The following is a 12,502-nucleotide window of genomic DNA, read 5'->3' as shown; positions in this document are numbered from 1 at the left end:
CACTCCATTTTAGGTGACTGTAGAGGAGTGCCCGTGAGTGGAAGGAAGGGGCTTTGGAGTTGCAGTTGAGGCAGATGATAAAACTGTAAGTCAAAGTAGAGCAACTGATGATGAGTATTGCTCTCTGGCGCAATGCTCTGTGAATGTGTGGGCTGACACACAGGTTGATGCTTTGCAGATGTCCACAATGGGCACATTGTTGAGGAAGGCTATCGACGTAGAGAGTGCTCGGCTGGCGTGCGTGCAGGTTCCTGGTGAGGGTTGTAGTTGTTGATGGCACCCACAGGGACAACCATCTAGAAGAACCTCAGTTACTGCACAGGGTGAGTAATTGTCTCTTTTAGGATGGGTTCCCATCAAGTATGGGTTGTAATTGTTTGATGATTTGCCGTGTGGGGTGGTAGGTAACAACAAGGGGTGATTTATTTCTGCATTGAAGCAGTTGCTCCAAATAGACTTATTCAGGTTAGTGAAATAGATTCTGTTTCAGTATTTTGGAGATGAGTTGTCCAGTTTTCAGGCTTCCTGTGTGGATCTTCATCTTTCTTATTTATTTCCCTTGGAAATCCTTATGTTTAAACTTTTAAGCATTTAATACCATCATTGAGCATAGGTTGGCTTTGACTCTCAATTTATTTTTTCTTTCCCAGATGAAGGATGCAAAACTTTGCACATAAATGTATCAATAAAGTATAAGATTTTTGCTGTCTTCTAAAATTGCTAGGGCTGTCGATTAATCACAGTTAACTCACGGTTAACTCAAAAAAAATTGATTGCAGTTAAAAAAATTAATCCTGATTAATCACACTGTTAAACAATAGAATACCAGTTGAAATTTATTAAATATTTTTGGATGTTTTTCTACATTTTTCAAATATATTGATTTATATTACAACACAGAATACAAAGTATACAGTGCTCACTTTATATTATTTTGATTACAAATATTTGCACTGTAAAATGATTAATAAAAGAAATAGTATTTTTCAATTCACCTCATACAAGTACTGTAAAGCAATCTATTGTGAAAGTGTAACTTACAAATGCAGAATTTTTTTTTCAATAACTGCACTCAAAAGCAAAACAATGTAAAACTTTAGAGCCCACAAGTCCACTCAGTCTTACTTCTTGTTCAGCCAATTGCTAAGACAAACACGTTTGTTTACATTTGCGGGAGATACTGCTGACTGCTTCTTATTTACAATGTCACCTGAAAGTGAGAACAGGCGTTCGCATGGCATTTTTGTAGCCGGCTTGGCAAAGTATTTACGTGCCAGGTATGCTAAACATTCATATGCCCCTTCATGCTTTGGCCACCATTCCAGACGACATGCTTCCATGCTGATGATGCTCCTTAAAAAAATAATGTGTTAATTAAATTTGTGACTGAACATCTTGGGGGAGAATTGTATGTCTCCTGTTCTGTTTTACCTGAATTCTGCCATATATTTCATGTTATAGCAGTCTCAGATGATGATCCAGCACATGTTTGTTTTAAGAACACTTTCACAGCAGATTTGACAAAACACAAAGAAGGTACCAATGTGAGATTTCTAAGGATAGATACAGCAAGGTTTAAGAATCTGAAGTGCCTTCCAAAATCTGAGAGGGATGAGGTGTGGTGCATGCTTTCAGAAGTCTTAAAAGAGCAACACTCCGATGCAGAAACTACAGAACCCAAATCACCAAAAAAGAAAATCAACCTTCTGCTGGTGGCATCGGACTCAGATGATGAAAATGAACATTTCTTGGTCTGCTCTGCTTTAGATCATTATCAAGCAGAACCCATCATCAGCATGAATGCATGTCTTCTGGAATGGTGGTTGAAGCATTTAGCGCATCTCACACATAAATATCTTGTGATGCTGGCTACAACAGTGCCATGAGAACGCCTGTTCTCACTTTCAGGTGACACTGTAAACAAGACGTGGGCAGCATTATCTCCTGCAAATTGTAACCAAACTTGTTTGTCTGAGCGATTGGCTGAAGTAGGACTGAGTGGACTTGTAGGTTCTAAAGTTTTACATTGTTTTATTTTTGAATACGGTTATTTTTTGTACATAATTCTACATTTGTAAGTTCAACTTTCATTATAAAGAGATTGTACTACAGTACTTGTATTAGGTGAATTGAAATATATTATTTCTTTTGTTTTTTACAGTGCAAATATTTGTAATAAAAAAGAGCACTGTACACTTTGCATTCTGCGTTGTGACTGAAATCAATATATTTGAAAATGTAGAAAACATCAAAATTATTTAAATAAATGGTATTCTCTTATTGTTTAACAGTGCAATTAATCGCGATTAATTTTTTTAATCACTTCACAGCCCTAAAAATTACATCAGTATTTTCTGTACTTTGGATTAGGCTGGTGTGAAACAAATACTTACTGTGTCTGTAGCTATTGAAAGCAATTCAAAACTGACAGGATTCTGGCTGACATCAGTTATTTTACGTTTTGGGTAGGAAAAAGCTCTGATGGTCAGTACTTCAGATAAGCTTTCTAATAAGCTTTTACAATGCAAAGTGAGAACAAGCTACTTAGCACAATTTTGAAAGCATTTGATCAGATAATTTGATTACCTTTCCATGTGCAGACTGGTTTATAGGTTTTGGCTGCTTAAAAATAATAAGTACTGAATTAATATGAGCAATATTGCTATGACACCAGAGTCCAGTGAACATTTTCAGTATTCTTGTTAAAATTGATATGCTGACATACGGTATAGAGTCATATTCATAAAGAAAGTTGTAAGTTGCCTTTTTTATTGCCTGTTCATGAAGTGCTCTTTGATTTTTTATCAAAGAACCCTTCATGAATGGGTTCATGTTGTTGTTAATGAACTAATTTCAATACAGCTACTGGCTATTCATCTTTACTTATTACAGGCTTGATGTTGCACAAATATAATGCAGGAAATAGTCATTTTGTAAAGAGAAAAATAAAGCTCCTTTATGTGCTTCACATACCATACATAGGTATGTAAGATTATGGCAACAGTCCACTCCAGACAGTATGCCAGTTGTCATTCTCATCTCCATGGTAGTGAAAAATATTCTGTGATATTAGGTGAAAAAGATGGACCATGAGGCTTTGTGAATCCAAATCTCATGCAAAAAGTATAATTAAAGAACCAGAAAAATGTCACAGCATTTTCAAATAGACTTCAGTTACCCAGTTTTTAACACAGTAAAGAACTGGAAAAAATAAAACTAAAAAAGTGCTTAGGGCAAATTCTGCTCCTCTTGAAGTCAGTGGGAGTTTTGCTATTGACTTTAATGTGACCAATTTTTGGCATTTATACTAGGGTTACCATTTGTCCGGATTCCCCCAGACATGTCCAGCTTTTTAAGCTAAAAATAGCGTCCGGGGGGAATTTGTAAATGTCCGGACTCCCCCCCCCCCCGCCCCATGCAGAGCACGTGCGGCTAACAGTGCAGCTGGCCGGATGGTGCCACTTACATGGGGCTCCGACACTCAGCCAGAGAGAGCACGTCCTCCTCCCCCCTGCAGCAGAAATCACTCCCTCCCTCCCTCCCTGCATCGCAGATCGGCTCCGGCAGTCTGGAGCTCCTCCCCCACTGCTGCCCAGCGTCCGACGAGCGGCTCATGCAGTTCCTGAGCAAGTTCACTGAGACATTAGGCGAAGAAAGGCCAACAACAAGAGGGCCAGGGTGTCGGAGAAGGGGCAGGGAGGTTTTGGAGGGGGCAGTCAAGAGACGGGGGGGAGTTCGGGGGGGCTTTCTGGGGGGGGGGGGAGATAAGGTTTTGGGCAGTCAGGGTACAGGTAGGGGGTAGGGTCCTAGGGGGGCATTTGGGGGGGGTCTTAGGAGGGGGCAGTTAGGGGACAAGGAACAGGGAGTCTTAGGTAGGGGGTGGGGTTCTGGAGGGCAGTTAGGAGCAGGGGTCCCAGGAGGGGGCAGTCAGGGGACAAGGAGCGGGGGGGGTGTTTGGGAGTTCGGGGGGGGGGGCTGTCAGGTGGCAGGGGTGGGGAGAGGGATCGGAGCAGTCAGGGGACAGGGAGCAGAGGGGTTTAGAAGGGTCGGGAGTTTTGGGGGGGGGGGCTGTCAGGGGGTGGAGAGTGGTTGGATGGGGCGTGGGAGTCCCAGGGGTCTGTCTCGGGGTGGGGGTGTGGATAAGGGTTCGGGTAGTCAGGGTACAGGTACGGGGTAGAGTCCTAGGGGGCCAGTTAGGATGGGGGGAGGGTCTCAGGAGGGGGCAGTCAGGAGACAGGAGGCAGGGAGGCTTAGGTAGGGGTGGAGTCCTGGGGGGCAGTTAGGGGCAGGGGTCCCAGGAGGGGGCAATCAGGGGACAAGGAGTGGGGGGAGGGTTGGGGGTTCTGAGGGGGGGAGTGGGAGGGGCAGGGCTAGGGCAGGATGGGGCGGGGCTAGGACAGGGGCGGGGCTCCTCCCGTCCTCTTTTTTGCTTGCTGGATTATGGTAACCCTAATTTATACCCTGATTCAGGAAGTAATTAAGTTAGGGTTACCATACGTCCGGCTTTTCCCGGACATGTCCGGCTTTTTGGGCTCCAAATCCCTGTCCGGGTGGGGACATGTCCGGGAAAATCGGGACGTGCGGGGCGGCAGTGCTGGGCCGGCGGGGCCGGGGACCGGGGGCGCCGAGCGCCGGGGGCGCCGGGGGGTGCCAGGGGCTGGGGGCACCGAGCGCCGGGGGGGCCGGGGGCCGGGGGCACTGAGCGCTGGCGGGGCCGGGGACCAGGGGGGTCGGGGGCCGGGCCGGGGACCGGGGGCGCTGAGCACCGGGGGTGCCAGGGGCACCGAGCGCCGGCGGGGCCGGGGACCAGGGGGGTCGGGGGCCGGGCCGGGGACCGGGGGCGCCGGGGACCGGGGGCGCCGAGCGCCGGCGGGGCCGGGGAGGCCGAGCGCCGGCGGGGCCGGGGACCGGGGGCCGGCGGGGCCGAGCGCCGGGAGCCAGCGGGGCCAGGTGCCGGGGACCGGGGGCACCGGGGGCCGGCAGGGCCGAGCGCCGGCGGAGCCGGGGGGGTGCTCGGCCAGGGGGCTGGGCCAGGGGGGTGCTGAGCGGGCCGGGGGGTGCTCGGCCGGGGGTCCGGGGGCGTGCTGAGCAGGCCGGCGGGGCTGGGGGGTGCTGAGTGGGCCAGGGGTGTTCGGCCGGGGGCCGGCGGGGCCAGGGGGTGCTCGGCCGGGGGGCCGGGCCGGGGACCGGCAGTGCTGGGCGGGCCGGGGGTGCTCGGCCGGGGGCCGGCACCCCAGGGCCCGAGCCGACCCAGGCTGGAAACGCCAGGGGGGCCAGCCTGGGCCGCGCCTCCTCCCCCCACACCCCCCCTTACCTGCTTCAGGCTTCCCGCGAATCAAATGTTCGCGGGAAGCAGGGGAGGGGGCGGAGTTGGGGCGTGGGCGGGGCTGGGGCAGGGCCGGGGCCCGTGGAGTGTCCTCCTTTTGGAGGCTCAAAATATGGTAACCCTAAATTAAGTACATGCATACTGTAAGCACGTGAAGAGCTGAAGTGAAGTCAGTGGGACTACCCAGACTTAAAGTTAGGCATATGCTTAGATACCTTGCTGAATCAGGGTCTTTGGCACTTTTATTGAGTTGACAGAGCCTTATAGCTTAGAATTTCCTTTCAGCTTCTTATTTGCAAAGCTTTGTGGTATGTATTCGTGTGTATCATACAGAATATAAAGTGATTAAGCTCTGTACTAGATAGCACAGTGAAGAATGCATTAGAAATGCATGTAAATAGGTATTGAAATAAACCCCAGAAAAATAAAAAAATCTTCCTCAGCATGGATTAATATGCTAACATCGGATAAACACATCCAGAGCATATTGATTAATCCAGTAAGGTGCACATAATTATCTGGTCCTGATCCAGCAAAATTCTTCCAAGTATGTGAGTAGCCCCATTGAAGTCAATGCTGCATGCTACAAGAATAAGTTACTAAGAGCGCTCACATACTTCCAGCAAAACACTTAGGCATGCTTTATCAGGAACAGATTGCTTAGGGCCTTGCAGGATTGAGCCCTTATGCCTAATCCTGTACCACTGAAGTCGATGGAAGTTTTGCTGTTGATTCCAAAATCAGGCCATTACTGAGCACATGAATCTGCAAGTGTATGTCTACACTGTGATAAAAGACCACAGCATAGTCGTGGCTGGTCTGGGTCAGCTGACTTGGGTTATTGGTGCTCAGGCTGTGGGGCTATAAAATTGAGGTGTAGACATTCAGGCTCCTGCTACAGCCCAGGCTCCAGGACCCTGCGAGTGGGGAGGGTCTGAGCCCAGGCTTCCGCTTGAGCCCAAATGTCTGCGCTGCAATTTTTAGACCCTCAGCCCAAGCCCTCTGAGCCTAAGGGTACATCTACACAATAGGGGGGAGTCGATTTAAGATACGCAAATTCAGCTACGTGAATAGCGTAGCTGTATTCGACGTATCGCAGCCGACTTACCCCGCTGTGAGGACGGCGGCAAAATCGACTTCTGCGGCTTTCTGTCGACGGCGCTTACTCCCACCTCCGCTGGTGGAGTAAGAGCGTCGATTCGGGGATCGATTGTCGCGTCCCGTCGGGACACGATAAATCGATCCCCGAGAGGTCGATTTCTACCCGCCGATTCAGGTGGGTAGTATAGACCTAGCCTAAGTCAGTTGATCCAGACTCTGAGATTTGGTGCAGTGGGTTTTCCATGGCACTGTAGATGTTCCCTGAGTGACCTGTGTAAGCAGAGGTTCTGGGTGTTCACCACCACTCCGAATTTGGCCCATTCTCTTTCTCTTCAGGAATGTGGTATTTTAACAATACATGTTGATACTTTCTGGGGAAGATCAAATATTATTGGTGTCATAAATAGGATTTACTGTGCTTGCACACTCAATAGGAATGAGTAGTTTGGCATCCTTATGGCTTAGTATTAATAATAAATGTAGTATTTTTCAATGTATTGGGAATTCTAGAAAATGAACTTTGTTGCAAAAAGCTGACTCAGTGGGAATATGATATCTAAAGGCAGATGCGAGGTGTATTTTGACATCTACCAAGTCAAACTGTATGGAAGATCCTCCGATGGTGTTAAACTGGCATAGTTCCATTAACTTAAATGGAGCTATGCTGATTTATGCCAGCTGAGGATCTGGCCCAGTGTCCGTTTTCATTTATACATAGACAGGTAGACATAGATATATATTTGTAAATATAAAGTGTGAAATTAGTGCTTTATATTGTTAACAGAATGTGTGAACTGTGAGAGTAGCAGCGTATATATTTAAATTACCTTAAGTAATCACTTCCATCCTTTTAGTGCTTAGCTTTTAGTTGTAGTGTTCTTATGTGTTTTATAAAGGCACTATACTACTTACTGTAGCAATGTTATTTGTGATTCAACAACATTTGAGTGTGAAAAAATGTTTAAAAATAAATATAAAGATTTGAAAAATGGGTTTGAATAGAAAATACGTAGACAGGACATGGAAAGATTTCAATAGAATGAGCCTCCTTCAAATGCTTTGCATTGAGATGCTTATGGGATGGTGCCTCATCAGTGCAGTACCTGAGCTCCATTGGGGTATTTAATTATATGATTCAGCTACTATGTCTTAGCCCTGGTCTACACTACAGGGTTAGGTCGAATTTAGCCGTGTTAGGTCAATTTTATAATGAATGTGTCTACACAAGCAACCTCGTTCTGTCGACCTAAAGGGCTCTTAAAATCCTATCCTCCCCGGATAGGAGAGTAGTGCTAAAATCGACCTTGCTGGGTTGAATTTGGGGTAGTGTGGACGCAAATCGATGTTATTAGCCTCCGGGAGCTATCCCAGAGTGCTCCAAAGTTAAATGCTCTGGACAGCATTTTCAACTCCGATGCACTAGCCAGGTACACAGGAAAAGCCCTGGGAACTTTTGAATTTCATTTCCTTTTTGGTCAGCGTGGCGAGCTCAGCAGCACAGGTGACCATGCAGTCCCCCCAGAATCGCAAACGAGCTCCAGCATGGAGCGAATGGGAGACACTGGATCTGATTGCTGTACGGGGAGAAGAATCTGTACAGGCAGAACTCCGATCAAAGAGAAGAAATGCTAATATATATATGCCAAAATCGCACAAGGCATGATGGACAGAGGCTACAACAGGGACACACAGCAGTGCCACATGAAAGTCAAGGAGCTCAGGCAAGCCTACCAATAGACAAAGGAGGCAAACACTCACTCTGGATCAGAGCCCCATACATGCCGCTTCTATGATCAGCTGCATGGCATTCTGCGGGGGGACCACCACTGTCCGTGGACACCTGCAAGGGGGGAGTCTCACGCAACACGGAGGAGGATTTTGCGGATGAGGAAGAGGAGGAGGAGGAGAATGCGCAGCAGGCAAGACGTGAATCTGTTCTCCCGGCAGCCAGGACCTTTTCATCATCCTGGAGCCAATACCCTCCGCCTTCAGGGTTGGGGATCCCACTTTGGGAGAAGACACCTCTGGTGAGTGCACATTTGTAATGACAGTATAGGGTTTAAAAGCAATAGTGTTTAATGTTTGATTTACCCTGAAGATTTGGGATGCATTCGCGGCCAGTACATCTAGTGGAAAAGTCTGTTAACGTGTCTGGGGATGGAGCGGGAATCCTTCAGGGACATCTCTATGAAGTTCTCCTGGAGGTACTCTGAAAGCCTTTGCAGAAGGTTTCTGGGGAGGGCTGCTTTATTTTGTCCTCCACGGTAGGACACTTTACCATGCTAAGCCAGTAGCAAGTAGTCTGGAATCATTGCAGCACAAAGCATGGCAGCGACGGGTCCTGGGTTTTGGTCGCATTCAAGCAACATTTGGTCTATATCTTTCTGTGTTAGCATCAGGAGAGTGATATCATTCATGGTCACCTGGTTGAAATAGGGGAATTTTTGTAAGGGAACAGTAAAAGGACCCCGTTCATGCTGAGCTGTTTGTGCTTGGCTAAAAGGGATCATCCCTGAGAATAGCCACGTGGTCGGGGGAGGGGTGAAGGGATCATCCCAAATAGCCATGCGGAGGGGTGAGGTGTGTGTGTGTGTGCTGCACATCCACCCAAAAACTGCAGCCCCTCTTTTTAAATGGCAAACCCAACCGGCATTGCTTGCTATGGGAAAGGAAGGCGCTGGAGTTTGAAAACATTCCCACATGTTATGAAGGCGTTAGAAGCCAAACCCACAAACCCTTTGGCTTACCATGGCTGCCTGGAAACTGAATTCTGTTGCCCAGCCGTGTGTGATGTGTCATCATACCGGCAGGCGCTCAATATAAAAGGCAAAATGCAATCTTGTACCTAAAGTACATGTGCTGTCTGCTGTGAATTGCTTGATGTGAAAGAGTCTCTCTTTTGTTCTCAGAAATGTATCATCTTAAATTTTACTCTCCCTTTTTATCCCCCTGCAGGTGCAAATGTTTCTATGCTCCCCCTATCATCTCCATCCCTGAGGTTATCGCAGATTAGAAGGCAAAAAAACCACACTCGCGATGACATGTTTTCCGAGCTCATGCAGTCCTCCCGCATTGATAGGGCACAGCATGCATGGAGGCATTCAGTGGCAGAGTCCAGGAAAACATTAGGTGAGCATGATGAGAAGAGGCAGGATGCAATGCTGAGGCTAATAGGGGAGCAAATGGACATGCTCAGGCGTCTGATGGAGCTGCAGGAAAGCCAACAAGAGCACAGACCGCCGCTGCATCCACTGTACAACCGCCTGCCTTCCTCCCCAAGTTCCATATCCTCCTCACCCAGATGCCCAAGAACACGGGGAGGGGGTGGGAAGAGGTTCCGGGCACCCAGCCACTCCACTCCAGAGGATGGCCCAAGCAACAGAAGGCTGTCATTCCAACAATTTTGATTTGTAGTGTGGCTACAATAAGCAATGTGGCCTTGTCCTCCCCTCCTCACCCACCCTGCCTTGCCCCACCTGGGCTATCTTATCAGTTATCTCCCTTTTTTTAATTAACAAAGAAAGAATGCATGATTTCTGCATTACAATAGTGATTTTATTTCCTTTGCCAGCTGTGATCGAAGGGGGGAGGGTGGTTGGCTTACAGGGAATTAAAATCAACAAAGGGGTGGGTTTGCATCAAGGAGAAACACACACAACTGTCACACCGTAGCCTGGCCAGTCATGAAACTAGTTTTCAAAGCCTCTCTGATGTGCAGCACATCTACCTGTGCTCTTTTAATCGCCCTGGTGTCTGGCTGTTCAAAATTGGCAGCCAGGCGATTTGCCTCAACCTCCCACTCCGCCATAAACGTCCCCCTTACTCTCATAGATATTATGGAGCACACAGCAAGCATTAATAACAATGGGAATATTGGTTGCGCTGAGGTCTAACCTGTCAGCAAACAGCGCTAGTGAGCTTTTAAACATCCAAAGGCGCATTCTACCACCATTCTGCACTTGCTCAGCCTATAGTTGAACTGCTCCTTACTACTGTCCAGGCTGCCTGGGTATGGCTTCATGAGCCATGGGAGCAAGGGGTCGGCTGGATCTGCAAGGATAACTATTGGCATTTCAACATCCCCAACGGTAATTTTCTGGTCTGGGGAGTAAGTCCCTTCTTGCAGCTGCTCAAACAGCCTGGCGTTGATGTAGGTGAAATGTCCCTTGTGATCCATGAGTGCTTGCAGCACCATTGAGAAGTACCCCTTGCAGTTTATGTACTGGTTGGCAAAGTGGTCCGGTGCCACAATAGGGATATGCGTTCCATCTATCGCCCCACCACAGTTAGGGAAACCCATTGCAGCAAAGCCATCCACTATGACCTGCACATTTCCCAGAGTCATTACCCTTGATAGCAGGATGTCAGTGATTGTATTGGATACTTGAATCACAGCAGTCCACACAGTAGATTTGCTCACTCCAAATTGATTCCCAATTGACCGGTAGCAGTCAGGCGTTGCAAGCTTCCATAGGGCTATCGCCACTCGCTTCTCAACTGTCAGGGCAGCTCTCATCTTGGTATTCCTGCGCTTCAGGGTGGGGGAAAGCAACTCAGAGTTCCAGGAAAGTGGCCTTACACATGCGAAAGTTTCACAGCAACTGGGAATCATCCCATACCTGCAACACTATGTGGTCCCACCAGTCTGTGCTTGTGTGCCGGACCCAGAATCGGATCGGTGTTCCACTGTATCGACCAGCCCCACTGCCACCATGATGTCCCAATTGCTACATCCCGTGCTTTCAGGAACATCTGTGTTCAGGTCGTCCTCACAATCATCCTTGTGCTGCCATCTCTTAGCCAGGTTTTGCACATACTGTAGTATAATGCGCAATGTATTTACAATGCTCTCAACGGCAGTGGCGAGCTGAACGGGCTCCATGCCTGCCGTGCTGTGGTGTCTGCATGGGTAGCCCAGGAAAAAAGGCGTGAAATGATTGTCTGCAGTTGCTTTCATGGAGGGAGGGAGGGAGGCTGATGACATGTACCCAAAACTACCCACGACAATGTTTTTGCCCCATCAAGCATTGGGAGCTTAATCCAGAATTCCAATGGATAGCGGAGAGTGTGGGAACTGTGGGATAGTGCACCGCTCCGTGAGTCGATGCTAGCCATGGTAGAGAGGACGCACTCCGCCGACTTAATGCGCTTAGTGGGGACATACGCAAACGACTGTATAAAATTGATTTCTAAAAATCAACTTCTATAAAATCGACCTAATTTTGTAGTGTAGACATGTGTCTCTATGTGCTGTATACCATACCAAATAGGATGTGGTACTTGGTAAACAAGGGAGACGAAGCTAGAATTCAAGCTGACTGTTTGTGAAAGGCTAGATGTGTCTGCAGTTATAGCTTTGTTTAATAAACACCTCCTTTTTAAGAAGGTCTGTGACCCCATTTATCAAGACAAACCAGGAACCTTTCTTCTGAAAAGTTTGGATTTCCATAGGGCAGGCACCATATTCTGCAAGTCTCTCATGCTCCTCTTCCTGAATGATCTTTTGGGAAATAGCTGATGATAGAGTTTTAAGCATAGCATTTCATGCAGAAAATGTTATAATTCTGTTTTCCCTTTTGCACCTTCTGAGTTTCTGAGGGAACCTCTAGTGAACAGAGACTTCATTTACTTTCCTTATCCATAAACTCAATAGGATTATTCGTGCACGTGTTTGTAGGTTGGGGGTCTCATTTTGTTTTATATCATGGCATAAATAGAATATGAATGATGAATAATCTCTAATAACTTTTGGTTTAAAACTCTTTAAAAATAAGAGTACTTTTTGAATGAGACTTTAAAAAATATCTACATATATCGAGGCCTAAAAAAAGGCACCTGTAAACAGGTCTGAAAAGGCGTGATTTCAGTTCCAAATTTTCATAAAGGAGTGTTTTTCAACTCCTTCAAATTACTCAGTGTGTTTCCTTTAACCTTCCAGCAATTTTACAGCAAAATCATAACCATGCTAATGTGAGCACCCTAGAGTGCATAGGTAAGCTGCTTGCCTACAGGTAAGAAGGAAGCTTGCATGTGTGCCATCTGTCTTGAAGCAATCATGCAGAGGACTTTCAATTC

The 12,502-nt window shown here is 47.3% G+C and overlaps 1 protein-coding gene across 21 annotated transcripts in view; it reads left to right on the top strand.

Annotated features, from left to right (window-relative positions):
* KIAA1217 (KIAA1217 ortholog) overlaps positions 1-12,502 on the top strand; it is a 517,243-nt gene that overhangs the window by 112,392 nt on the left and 392,349 nt on the right. The window contains exon 2 of one of the 21 annotated variants that reach the window (XM_065586883.1): positions 179-323. The exons of the other annotated variants lie outside the window; for them this stretch is intronic. The gene's annotated coding sequence lies outside the window, so the exon portion shown is untranslated. The remainder of the gene's footprint in view (positions 1-178; positions 324-12,502) is intronic. 21 annotated transcript variants of the gene reach the window in all.

The sequence above is a fragment of the Chrysemys picta genome, chromosome 2 (genome assembly GCF_011386835.1).
Source record: "Chrysemys picta bellii isolate R12L10 chromosome 2, ASM1138683v2, whole genome shotgun sequence".
In the NCBI taxonomy this organism is placed as follows: domain Eukaryota; kingdom Metazoa; phylum Chordata; order Testudines; family Emydidae; genus Chrysemys; species Chrysemys picta.
The sequence above is the reverse complement of the archived record's forward strand: the minus strand, read 5'-3'. Positions and strand labels throughout refer to the sequence as shown.